This window comes from Aethalodelphis obliquidens, unplaced genomic scaffold (assembly GCF_003676395.1).
Source record: "Aethalodelphis obliquidens isolate GAN/ISIS:26980383/991018 unplaced genomic scaffold, ASM367639v1 scaffold3, whole genome shotgun sequence".
NCBI lineage: Eukaryota > Metazoa > Chordata > Mammalia > Artiodactyla > Delphinidae > Aethalodelphis > Aethalodelphis obliquidens.
This window is the reverse complement of record NW_020837947.1, coordinates 65,668,869-65,682,669: the sequence shown is the minus strand read 5'-3', so window position 1 is coordinate 65,682,669 and position 13,801 is coordinate 65,668,869. Positions and strand designations below refer to the sequence as shown.

Here is a 13,801-nt window from a genome sequence, read left to right as displayed (position 1 = left end):
ACCTAAATTCCCTGTGATGCGCAAGGGTCTCTGGGCAGCCCTGCAGCCGTGGAAACGGGGTAGCACGCTCCTTCCTGCGATAACTGTTCCTTCTCCACTCGGCTGTTTCCTCTGACTCGCATTTTCTGTGACCCTTCCTCTTGGAATCCTCTGACAATGACTCACATGGCAATAGTCTAGTCAGCGGTCCCACAGCCCACCACAATAGACGCTGTGTAGGAGGCGGGCAGCTTGGCGGACCAGAGTCTGGACCAGTTTTTTCCTTTCTCTGTTCAGGGAGGATTTGCTTTTCAGCCACATTTCCCTCAAAACACAGCCCCGACAGGAGATGCTTACTGCACAGATTTCTAAACGATGAAATGATCTGAGTTTGGCGACTTGGTCATAACGAAACTAAAAACAGTAAGATGAAAAAACAATAGTGTGATCGTCACACCTACAAAAAACAACTTTATACTTGGGTGAAATCAAGAGATCAGGAAAAAAAAAGCTCAAACTAATATTTTCCAACCTTTCACTAACACCTAAGGCTAAAACCACATGTTTTGAAGGTCTTGCACTGTGTTATTATTAGAAGTCACAATTCTATTGATACTGATGAGTCATTTGTATCGGCGGAAACCAAGAACTTCCATCAACATCATGTTACACACAGTCACTGTGGCTTAGCTTTTTCTTTATTACTGGTCAAAGCAGCTTCAGCATGCTTACTGAAGCCCAAAAAAAAAAAAAAAAAAAAAAAAGGAGGCGAACTCCACAAGGGAGTGCAAAGCATTCCTTTCCCCAGCTGATCTCACTTTAATCATTCTTCTCAAGATAGCCTAGGATGCTCTGATCAACTTGTATCTGCAAAAGGAAGTTTATTTATAAACCTCAAAAAAGTAACATTTTCACTTTCCGATGAAAATAAGCAGAACTGAACTCCAAAAACAAACAACGAAACCATTTCTGAAAACACATGCCAGCTTTAAAATGACCCAAGGTCAGGTTTGGGGTTTGGGGTTTTGTTTTTTTTAACCTTAATAACATGCAACAGATATAAACAAAATCTGTCATTACTTAAGGACTTGAACCACACAAAACAAAGTGGGGCTGGCCGCTGAGCACCCCCCTGCCCGCTGCCCTGCTCCGGGCACACGTTCCTTACTCGTGCAGGGAGAAGTGGGTCAGGTCCAGGTTACACCAGGAAAGCCTAAGTTAATGGTTCAGGAAGGTTCCTTCTGGTGCTTCGGAGGAAATAACAGCATAGTCCCTTCCCTTTACTCTCATCCCCCTTCCCCTGGCCCCAGAAGAGTCCCAGAAAAATTAAAAGGAAGTAAAAATCGGTTTTCTTGGGGGCTTCCCAGAAATGCTGCGATGCTTATGCAGTCTCGGCCAAGGCAGAAATATGCCCAGTTTTCTACCTGGGAACCGAGGTCGGCAGTGACCACAGATCTGAAAATAGCCTCCCAGCAGCTAAATGGCTGAGGTGCTCTCCAAGGCAGCGCTGGTGCTGTGGGCAGATTACAGAGGGGCCAGCTGAGGGCTGTAACAGCTGCATGAGTCAGCACTCGCTGCTCGTAGGAAACTGCTGACATGCTGAATGACTCGCGCAGGCAGAAGGTGCACACACCTACCCGGCCAAAACAAAAACAAGGTACATGCAAATCGGCCAACAGGAACCTCTCTTCCCTCGCAGTTCCTATTTTCCAAGGTTAAACCCCAAATAGACACAATCTATGCCGCCACTCAAAAATAGTAGACACAACTAATAATAATGAAGACTGGTAATAAACAACTCACTCTCCGTGTTGTGATGTGTGGAACAGCTGCGTTCAAATCTCACGAGCCAGTTAATTTTAACCGGTTTTAATTTTAACTGGATTTAACTGCTTTTCCTCCCTTCTGAAAAAAATCAAAATAGTTACCCTATCGACCACAAAAACTGGTAACAGACAAGCACAGTTCCTGTTTTTCAGAGGGGACTTACTTTCAAACCCACAATATCGAGATGCTTAACATAAGTGGAAACTTAAAATTTATTGTTTGATGTGGGAGCTTGAACCTGAACACAAACTCAGATCTCACAAACGTTCTGGTGTAATCACATCTCAGACTGAGTTCTATACATCTTTCATCTCCCTTCTCTCACTTAATACCAGAGCCAAAAATCTAAGAGGAAAATGGGTTGTCTGGAACTCGGGACACATTTTCCCACAGAAACAACGCTATGTTCAGAATATTCCATGAAGGCTGTCTCAAATTTAAAATATGAGAGGTTACATTTATAGTTTAAAAAGAGAAAATAATACTATAACAGTAGTTCTTCCAAAGCCAATTAAAAATTCTTGATTGACTGTGTGAGGAAACGTCTAATTAGAGGAAGATGGCGGACAGTCTTCTAGATGAGACTTTTGGACTCTGTTTAGTCTCACCCTGGTTCTCTAAGCATGATTTACATGGTTAATTTCACTTTAAAATGCATGACGTTCTCTTACTTTGGCATAACAGACCATTAGAAAAACCTTTACAGTTGTGAGTACTGTTTGTTTTGTATGCTCCAAAAAGTTGATCAAGAGTTGGAAGAAAAAAAAAAGAAAGAAGGGCTACAAAGAGGGGATACCAGGGAGAGGAGAACAGAAAGCAATGGAGTCAGGGAGAGAGGAAGGCACAGAGGCATAACTAAACAGAAGGCAGAGGAAAAGTAGGAATTAGGGAGAGGCGCTCCACTAGACAGTGTACTCCGAGAGAAGGGGCGGAACTCGTCACCCAGCTGCTCAGAGATCCGACCTCAAAGGAAGAATGAAAGGTGAGAGTCCAGCAGGACATTTCCACAGACTGGCGCTAGATGGCGCCATCAACTCAACATAGCATGGTTGCTGGAGGCGTCTGCGTCGGGGAGGGGTAGAATGGAGGGCAGTTCAGACTCTTCACAGCTGGGTATTCAACCTGAAACACTTCTAGCTAAAAGAAGCACGGCTTCATTAATCAATCAATTTCTCCAAATGTCCAGATGTCACCATCAACCGTGCTAATAAACGCACGGGGCATGCCAATTTTGAAATAGACTTAACTCAATTTTTATAATAAAACTGTGGGCTGGGGAGGCAGATGAGTGAAATCCACTGCTTTTTTTTTTCTTTTAAAATTCAACATTTAAGGATAATAGACTATTTCGGGTTCGCTGCTACTGACTAACTGACAAAAATTCCTAATCATAGACCAAGTGGTTTTCCCCTGAAGCTCCGTTTAAATGTCAAATAACATACCATCTCATTACCCGGGTTTATGCGATCAGATCAAGTATCTGGCAAGAGAAGGGTGATGCTCGCTGACAAACATATTATCACATTAAAAATTATCTGCCCTTCTATATTTTTTAACATCTTTATTGGAGTATAATTGCTTTACAGTGGTGTGTTAGTTTCTGCTGCATAACAAAGTGAATCAGCTATATGTATACATATATCCCCATATCTCCTCCCTCTTGCGTCTCCCTCCCACCCTCCCTATCCCACCCCTCTAGGTGGTCACAGAGCACCGAGCTGATCTCCCTGTGCTATGCAGCTGCTTCCCACTAGCTAACTATTTTACATTTGGTAGTGGGTATATGTCCATGCCACTCTCTCACTTCATCCTAGCTTACCCTTCCTCCTCCCTGTGTCCTCAAGTCCATTCTCTATGTCTGTGTCTTTATTCCTGACAGGCCCCTATGTTCTTCAAAACCTTTTTTTTTTAATTTTTTTTTTTAGATTCTATATATATATATGTGTGTGTGTGTTAGCATACGGTATTTGTTTTTCTCTTTCTGCCTTACTTCACTCTGTATGACAGACTCTGGGTCCATCCACCTCACTACAAATAACTCAATTTCGTTTCTTTTTATGGCTGATTAATATTCCATTGTATATATGTGCCACATCTTCTTTATCCATTCATCTGTCAATGGACACTGAGGTTTGCCCTTCATATTTTCAATATTACAGTGGTTTATATGCTCTAATCTGCTTGTCTATATTCTCTGTCTCCAGGGTTGGGTTTATAAAGAGCTCTCTCTTCACTCAGAAATTCCCTCCCATCACTAGGGTACCTACCAGTGTATGAAATTCTACTAGTCCCATCTCTAGGGTTTTACTTCTTTGGCTTTGTCTCCTATTAATAAGCTGATGCTTCACAAAGAATTAATGCACTAGGTATGCTCAGTTATTTATACCCCAGTAATATGGTTTTCATAAAAATCCTTTTCTGAGATTGGTTTTGCAAGGGAAGGAGGGGACTGGTTAAGGACATTGGGTGGCCTAAAGGCAGCGAAGCACAGAAGAAGTCAGGGCAGAAAGCGGCCACTGGGAGAACTGAGAGTGAGCCTTGCTGGCTTCTTTACGATTGCAGCAAGGACCGTCACCCTGATGCAGATCTTCCCAAGGAGATATGTGAAAAGTAAGGGTTAATGCTAAGTATGTCTACATTTTCCTCTTGCTGAATGGGTAATAATGTCTTTTATAGTTAATTTCATTTTTTTTTCACAGTTTGACTCTTCAGGGCTCATTCATTTGCATAATATGGAAGCTTGAACCTATATAGATGTTCTACAAATCAATGCAAGTAATTCTCATACTAAATCAGCAGCTTTAATTTAAGCTCATCATTGTTTGCATAGAAATCTTTATGCACTCATCTGCTTGATTTTTTTAATCACTTAAAACCTCCAACAGTGACACACTAAGCATCTCCCCATTTAGCCATCTCCAAAATTTGAACTAAATACTGAAAAATAAGCACAGTACATTCATACGCTTGATCATTTCCCAAATTAAGCTTCAAGCGCATGCTTCATGTTCCAGCAGCTCCAAGGATAATGCCGCTTGACTAAAGATGACAACTTGGACGTCCAGCCCAGGACAGAGCTGAGTCAGCGTTCTAAACAGTGACCCTGCAAACCCGGGGTAATCAGGGTCACTGCCAAACCAGCTGCCTAGCGGAGTCCTTTAAAACCATTCAAATCTCCTGTTGAAGGTTGCAACATGCTAATCTGGCAAGATAATCTCTTCCTGAAATTGACTAGAATGAGAGCAAAGGTTACCTGCTTTTATCTGTTACTAGCAGCTAATATTTCTAATTAGGAACTCTAATGGAATTGGTTCTGAATGAAATTCTTCCTCCTCAGTAGAATAATCTACCTATTATAGGAATGGTTTCCTACACCTTTTCCTTTCTCATCCAAAAAGAAAGGAAGGAAGGAAGGGAGGGAGGGAGGAAGGAAGGAAGGAAGGAAGAAAGAAAGCTATAAACAAATTATTCACATAACAAGAGGGTAGGAGCATGGGTTACAGGAAAACCCTGGGACCAGAGTCATGGGATTCATGTTTTGTGTCTAGTTCTTCCTTTGTCTTTACACGTCATCACTTCCATGCTCTGATCCCCAGATGGACACTTAGAAGTGAGGAATGCAATTCTTAGAAAGTGAGTCAGATGAAAGACAACAGATACATTCACTCAAGTTCACTGAGAAATTATTTTTCAATTTTATCTTTCAGATAGATGTCAATAAAATATCCAGGATTTCAGAGTGAGATGGCCTATATTTCCACTTCTGAGATCTGGTAGAGAGCAAAAAGGAAAAGGGCGTGCAGAATAGCACAGTGGTTAAGAGAACAAGTTCTAGCATCAGACACCTAGTGTCCAATCCCAGCTCAGCTACTCATTAGCTGGATGACATCTGTGCCTCACCTTCTAATGGTCACACCTGCCTCTAGGTGGTTATATGGATTAAATGAGTTAATATCAGTAACACACATAGGAGGCTCCCAACACAGGTTAGCTACCATCAGAGAAAAAGAAAATAGAGGAGTTTTAGCATACACTAAAGTCAATTTGTTTTACATAGACACTGTCCGCACTCCTAAATTGTGCTAAGAATGGTCTATATAATCATCCTCGGTCTGCAGAGGCTGGAGACCCTCCCACTCTCGGGTGGGCAGGGGCTTCCGATAAGCTGGACTCACATTTTCACTAGAGACCCTCGCCCGGGGCCCACACACATCAGCCAACTGGGAGGGCATGGCTGTGTAGCTTCTAATCATTCAAATATTGTCAAAACGACCCTCAATATGTCCAAAATACGAATGCTAACTTGCATTTTTTTCCAAGTATAGAAGCGAACAGTATGCTTGGCAATTAACAGTTCTGTTTTTATCAGGTTCTAAAGACACAGGTAAATAAATCAATTCTGGACTCTGTATACAGGAACAGTTATTTGCCAAAATGACTCCACGGGTTATAGCATGGTTTATGCAATACTCCAAAGGGCCACAGACAGGAGTAAATTAATAGGTTGGGGAGAGCTAGCCTCCAGTTTCAGACAGGCCCTAATGGTAGCTCACTCCACAATTCCTCGAGGAGGACAGCTCCAACCTCCCAACCAGGTCACATTCCCCAGTACATACTCCAGTGCATAAAATGGCTTTCCTTCACAGAACTTGCAATAAGTTATCTGTGGCTGTCTGATAAATGCCATCCCTCCTACCAGATGGGGTGCTTCATGGGGGCAGGGCCAGGACTGACTTTGCTCTCCGCTAGCACCATGATCACCTAGCACTGCGCCTGCCACGTTAAGAGATACTCAGTATACGTTTGTTTAGTGAATGAATGAGGCACTTGCCTCTAAAGGATGGCATTTCTGGACACTCGGCCCATTTTATGGCATCCATGAGCTCCTGTCGCTCAGGAGAATACAGGAAAATAAAACCCGCCGATAATCTGTTGGTACTAGGAGACGAAGCAAACTTCCTGAGCGGCACCTTCACTTTGTTTCTCTACTTAAAAGAACGGGAGTAAACACGCTGGGCTCTCCCAGCTTTAAACTCCAAAGTGAAAGTCCAAGCTAAGCCTTCTATGGAGTAGACTTGTGAAGAGTCCGGAGGAAACTCCTGAAGCAATTGCAGGGGAGAGACAAAAGGATGGCGCAAGACTAACCTTGACAACAGACTTGGAAACTCAAAAAGTTTTCCTCTGCGACTAACCTGGAGTTTGTCCACATGCCAGCTGCAGGCTCAGAAACAAATGGAGATAATCAGGAGAAGTATGGGAGGACTGGAAAGGGGAGGATTTAAACGCTTGGGAAAGGAGAAGATGAAAGCTGACACAAGCAGGAGAGGGAACCGGCAACCAGGCAGCCGCCTGCAGGGGCATCAGCGCCGTGTCCTACTGCCACCAGGAGAGGAACGAAGTGGTCAGGGAAGCAAATGACACATCTCAGAACCAAAGGCCAATTTATTATCAGGCTGAGGAACAAAAGAGAAGTTAACCAGGGGAATATGCTGGAGAAGTGGTGATTATGAGGTCACTGGGGAAGACTGAGAGACATTTTGGCTGTAATTCCAATGACCAGAATGAACAAGCACGTGAAAGGCTTTCAGACTGGGGAGATTTATTATTTTGGAAAAAAACAGCTCAAGGAAAAACAAAGGCAACATTCCTGCCTGATTTTTGAAGTAGTGCCATTAGTAGGACAAGGTTCAATTTCCATATTCTTTAGAAAAGAAAGGGTCCTTGAAAAGGACATCCCGGTGATTTTAAGGAGACTTCCACCTTTAGGGAAGCTGAGTAGCATACTGATGGTAAGAGTAAGTTTCAGTTTTAGGGAAACTGACATTTGAAATTAACGAAAAGAAAAAAAGAAAAGGGGAAAAAAAGTAAAAACCTGGAATTGACAAAGAAAGAACCACTTTTCTATTAAATATCATCCCAGACCAAAAAAGATGAGTAACATTCTGGGCAATCTGAGTTTACAAAATGTTTAATTCACAGCAGGTTTCAGTTTGGACTTGAGCAATTTGTAAATATTTACATAAAATTTAAAAATGGAATAGGCATGGGTTATACGCTGTCATCGACAATACAGAAGTGATTTTCTGTCATTCCCAAGGCCTTCGTGCTGCTTTCCCTAACTCGGCTTCAGCTCTGCCAGAAGCTTCTTATTTTCTTTTCCAGAGTAATGCCAGTTTTTGCAAGCAGCCCTGACTTCTGAACTGCTAGTGCCTCTGATAGGGTCATATGTCACTGGAGCCTCTTCAACATCCCGAAAAGGAAAGGAGGAGACGGGGAAGCAGATGCAGCGTTTGCCGTCTGAATCGCAGGTTTTGACAGATACGTTGCATATTGCATCGTTCCCTGTTCCTTGTACGTGAGGGTAAGAACTGGGTTCTCTGTATGCTATGACCCCTACCCCACGCCCAGTCATTGACTCAGGGCTGGATTGTGTATATAGGACAGGGAAATAACCTTTAGACGGTCAGGACAACACACACTGCATTCTGATGAAATTCTTTCCAACGAGAACCCTCCTCTTCTGTAGAATGGGCACAATGCCTGCTTCATAGGGTTGCCTTGAAGAGTTATCAAGATTATGTGCAGGGAAAGCAGTTAGCACTGTTTCTGGCACGTGGTGAACATTCAAGAAATCACAGCTATTGTTTTAGTGGGTGTTCGCAAATGTCAAATTCTCATGGAGGAGCCCTTAGGCGTTAAACAGGCATGTTACACCATGTGGTCAATAACAACTACATAGACTGCAGGTGACCCAAAAGCAATGGATTATTTACCTGCAGAGGATTATACGGTGCCCTCGATATTAATTATTTGGACTTTCACGTTGTATCCTCTGTTAAAATGAAAGCTATGGATCCCTGAGTGGGACTCAGTGTTGATTTCATTTGATTTAGAGTTCTGTTTTTCTTGCATTTTTCAATTTTCCTGACGCTGTTAACCATTCACTTGGTGGAGATTCACAAACCGTCTTCCTACGTGCCAGGCCTTTAGAAAATCGCCAAATACAGAAATGTTAAACAATAAGATGTTTTAGCTCACTCAGCAGTGGGAGCCAGGGAGCCTGCAGGCCAGCTCTGGAGCTTTCAGTGTTCCCACCCAGTGTTTAGAAAATGTTTGAGTGACTATTTAAAAATTAGGGGATTCCACATTAAACACCCTGATATCCAGCTTCCCTCGGAAAAATCAGAAGATGTGGCAACACAAAGCCGGTATTCCCACCCATTCCTGCCTGGCAACAGTCGACGACAAGGAACTGAGACACAGCAGTGGTTGCCTGCCACTCCACGTTGTGCCCCCTCCTCACGGAGACCAGCAAGAAATGAAAATGAAGGGCCCCATGTTCAAGGATTATTAAGGCTCTCAAGAAGACAACAGCAGAAGATTAACCACGTGTGAGGTCCTTCTGAGAGGGGGAAGGGGCCCTGTGCAACAGTGCAGGTCACATGCCCACGAAACTGGCCCTGCTGCTCAGCCAGACAGGGAGGGTATTTATTTAACTGAGTATAAGCCAACATTTACAAGAAGCCAGACAACGTACCCCCTGAAATCTGAGGTATACAAAAAGTAGAGCGGTGGAGCCCAGCCCTGCTGAGCTAGACAGCCACTAGGATCTCTCTCCTCCCTTGTTAAGGCTGGATCCATACCAGAGACACTAGGCATGAGTTAATCCAAGTAAAATTAAACCGCTCCCAACAATACAGATTGGCCTGAGCCCTTTTGTTGGCGTCACAGGAGCCTCGATCACAAATTCTGAGGAACAGCTCACAAGCGCTAATGAGTAAGTCCCCATTGGCTGTGCAGACAGTGGGCTCAGAAGTGAAGCGCTGGCCTAGGAGAGATGTGAACGTGAACCTGACCATCTGGCTCTCTGCGACTCACTTTGATCACAAAATGAATTGCAACAAATTGAAGAGCACATGGCTAGAGTTAATTGTCTCATCTGTAATCTGAACCTACTTTTAGGCAGTTACCATTACCCTCCATCAGGTGGAAACGTTTCTGACTACCACTGCAAAGTGCATTTTCCTGATGAACTGTAATGGATCATTAAATTCCATATCAGAACAATACTTTGCATTTATGCAGCGCCTTTCATCCAGGGATGTCAGAGTAGTTTGCAAATAATTAAGCCCCTCACACTGCAGCCAGAGGTGAGTGACTGGAAGGGACCTGCCTGAGGGCACTGAGTCAAAGGCATAACTCAAAAGAATGGCTCTCTTCCAGGCACTGATAATACTGAAAAGTGACTTGCGGGGTGCGGGTGTCCCTGACTCCCTCCCTCCCTTTCTGCCTTACCTCTTCTCCTCTATGGAAGATCCTCACATGCAACATACAAAGAACTGACAGGTAGCTAACAGGCATGCATATAATTTAGCTATGAGCTCAGACACACACATACATGAGGAGAATGTTCTTCCACGTAATCCTGGCATATACAACACGAACTGACATTTCAATCCACCTGCAGAACTGACGGACACCAGAAGAATGAACACATTTATGATTACCAAGTGGCAAACGTAATGTCTTCCAAAATGCGAAATGAAAATATTATTCAGCACAAATAAAGTATGTTCTAACAAAAGTACTTTATTCCATGGTTGTGTTTTCCATTTCTGGGACCCCCATTTGAATGATATTCAAGTTTCAGGAATAGCAAATAGGATGGAAGTGGACAATCAATGCATGTTTTAAGGCAGAACACTAGGAGGGAGAAACATTTCAGCCACTCAAAGTTTTGGGGTGAAATGATAAACTCCTGAAAACCTGAATTTATAATGGAAATGCTGACAGACCTTTCACGGGAGCAGTTTGAGTGCAACACTTATTTAGCAATCTCTCTTACAGGCTAAAGACTAATTCTAACAAGATGTCATTTTGACTCATGTTTACTATTACCTGGAAGAAGGAAAAACGCCGTTTACTCGCGAGCTGCGAGCTGCCGGAGCACCAGGGTGGAGGCAATCGCACATTTTAAACAAGACGCCGCCGCCTTACCAAAAGAGCCTCTCCACCGAGGGAGGGGCAGCCCTTCCCGCTCAGCTTCTTTCATGTCAGCCGGAGCCTTCGCAGCTCGACATGACTTTCCTACATGTTACATTTAAATGATCTGAGAAAACCGTTATCAGAGTTAACAACTCTATTTTTACTCTAAACAGACAAAAACAAAATATCTCATTAGGCATCATCTCCGCCAAGGTTCGCACTAGGCAGGAAAGGATTTTTATCTAAAGTAATTACCCTTTTTAGTTAAACACACTCAACAGATGAAATTTACACAGGGAGTCAGAGACTGCAGCACTAGACAGTGAAGGTGAAAACCGAGGAACGCCGCGTCCCGTCGCCCGCCCGACAGCCGGGAGTGTGCCGCTCAGTCGGGGGTGAGGCGCCCTCGTCCCTCGTTTCCTAGGGCCCAAGGGTTGCGGCGACGACGGTGACCGGACAGGCAAATTGCGAGACGCTCCTTCTCGGGCCACAGACAAAACCATCTGACAGCGGTTGTGCAGGAACTTCCCCCAAGTTATCAAACTCCCCTACACGCGAGAGGATGCTGGGGATACCCTGAGCGCCCACGACCCCCGAAGCCAGGGGTGCGCGACCCCTTTCACACGCGTACACCCGGCCCTGCAGGCTTCCTCTCACGGTCCGAGTTCCTGCAAGAGGGGCCAAACCGAGGTCGCTGAGATGCTCACTCGAGTCCCCTCTCGCAGCTGGGGTAGCCCAGGAGCGCCGCCCGCCTCCCTCTCCATCGGCGCTCGGCTCCTGAACACCCACCCAGTGAGAGGAGGAAAAGTGCGAGACCCCACAGGGCACCTCGGCGTGGGGTAGGTGGAGAGGTGTCCCCTGGATAAACTCCTCTCCTAGAAGGAGCTTCTGGGGCTTGCAGACTGAAGTGTGGGCAGGGAGAGGAGGGTGTGTGTTGCACTTTGATTTCATGCAGAATCTTGGAGGAGGAAGGTGCAAGATTTCCCTCTCTGAAGGCACAAGCCCCTCGGCTTGAGCTCCCTGGGACGCATTTCAATAACCCGGTCATTGGTAGTAGTGATTCCACCCAGCGCGCAGTCCAAGGTCTGCGCTGCGAGCCAGCAGCCTGCCTCTTCCCGGGACCCTAAACTTGGGCTTTGATGCCCCGCCAGTCGCTGTGGTCCCAGCTACCCGGCGGCGACTGACAGCCGAGCGCAAAGCTTCGCGGAGCAGCCGCGGGCGCGGACGCCGCGGGCAGGGAGGAGGCCGCCCGGCCTGGCACCGCGGTCGCGCGCTGGGGGCCGGGGCGCCCGGGCCTCGCGGGGCCGGGAGCGAGCCGTGGGTCTGACAGCTGCTTCAGCTCGCGCGGACGCGCGCCTCCCTCCAGCCCGCCCTCCCCACGCCTGACTTATTACCCTCTGCTCCTCCTCCCCCTGCTGTTCCAAAACACCCGTCGACGCGAGCAAAATACAATGCCGCCTCGCCCGCCGTAAACAGCCAGGCGAGAGAACGCACAGTCTTCGCAGCGCGTCCGCCGTCTCGGCTTCCACCCCCTTACCGTTCCTAGAAAATGCCATAAAAGCGGGCAGGGCGCTCGGCGGGCGGCTGCGCGCCCGGCGGCCGCGGCTCCCTTCCCGCGTCGCTTCCCCACGCTTCCCCTCCTGCCCCGCGCGCCCGCTCCCCCCGCCAACTTGCCCCGCCGCCGCCCCGCCCGCCGCCGGGGCCCGGGACCCGCGGCCGGGGACTCACCTCGCCAGAGAACTTTGCGTCCTTTTCCGCCTCCTCTTCCCCGCGTCCTCCCGGTCCGCAGCCTGGGAGGGGGGTCACCGAAAGCTCGCGGAGAGGACGCGCATCACATGGCAGCACGTTCCCAGTCCCCCGAGTGTGCCGGGAAGGGGGAGGGGAAGGGTCGAGGGGAGGCCGGGGAGAAAGCGAGAGCCCGGCGGCAGCGGGAGTGGGCAGGCGGGGTGGCTAGGGCGGCGGCGGGCGCTCGCGTTAGCGCTGCTGCGACCGCAGCCCGGGCGTGCACGGTCGCTGCTGCCGCTGCTGCTGCTGCTGCTGAGGCGGCGGCTGCTCGGCGCTGTTTGCTCCGGGCCGCTCGGCTCCCGCTCTCCCCGGAACGCCCACACTCTCAATCGCTACATTGTTGACATTCGGCGCTGACGTCACCCGCTCCCCATTCACAATAACTTTACGGGAGCCGGGCAGCGCACCTCCCCGGCCGCTGGGGCGCCGTACGCCCGGCGACTAGCGTAAACCGCTCCGCGAATGGCGCTCCGGCGGCTGGGGCGGGGGACAGGGGGCGGGCGCGCGCTCGGCCCGCTCGCGGGAGGGGGCGCGCCTCACGCTGCCGCCGCCGCACTCCCCGCTTTGTGCGGCCGCGCGGCCTGGAGAGCCCCTTGCTCAGGGCCCGCCGGCCGCCTGGCTCGGTCCGGCCTTGCCCGCGACTCGCAGGAGCCTTGAAAGGTCAGGGCTGGGGGCTAGTGGGGTGGGAGGAGAGGTGAGGGCTGGTGTGGCACCTGGGGAGGGGCGGCAGAGCCCAGGGCACTAGACCCAGGAACGGGAGCCAGACCTCGAGACCTGGGATTCCGGGGTTGTCTAGTGTTTCCCAGGAGGGACAGGAAAAGATGCTCCACGGGCCCCTCGAAGCTGACCGGTCCCCCTCTTGGGAGGGGGTGGGGCGAGGAAGAGCAGCTTCTGACCTAACACTGATATTGACGTTTGAATCCTTTCCAGGAGGGCCTCGGCCTGTCCCACCGAGGGAGCCTCTAAGTCCCCACGCCAGGGTTTTAGAAGGGGCGCGAGCAATCGCGAAGCTCACTAAAAAGCCTACCTCCCAGCTGCAAATCCTCAGCTCCTGACGGGTTCCAACCTCCCGCCTGCCGCCCACTCGGGAGGTCGCCAGGGTGTTGCTGCTGCACTTTAAGGCCATTGTGTGGCTGCCCTGTCGGAAGAAAGCTTGATGGTAGTAAAGGTTTTACAGAAAGTAATTAGGACTTCGACTGAACGAACATTTGCAATAAAAGAAGGT

The 13,801-nt window shown here is 47.9% G+C and overlaps 1 protein-coding gene across 1 annotated transcript in view; it reads right to left on the bottom strand.

Annotated features, from left to right (window-relative positions):
• Nucleotides 1–12,857, bottom strand: part of BACH2 (BACH transcriptional regulator 2) — a 357,828-nt gene extending 344,971 nt beyond the window's left edge. The window contains exon 1 of the mRNA XM_027090368.1: nt 12,520–12,857. The gene's annotated coding sequence lies outside the window, so the exon portion shown is untranslated. The remainder of the gene's footprint in view (nt 1–12,519) is intronic.
• Between the last annotated feature and the right edge of the window lie 944 nt (nt 12,858–13,801).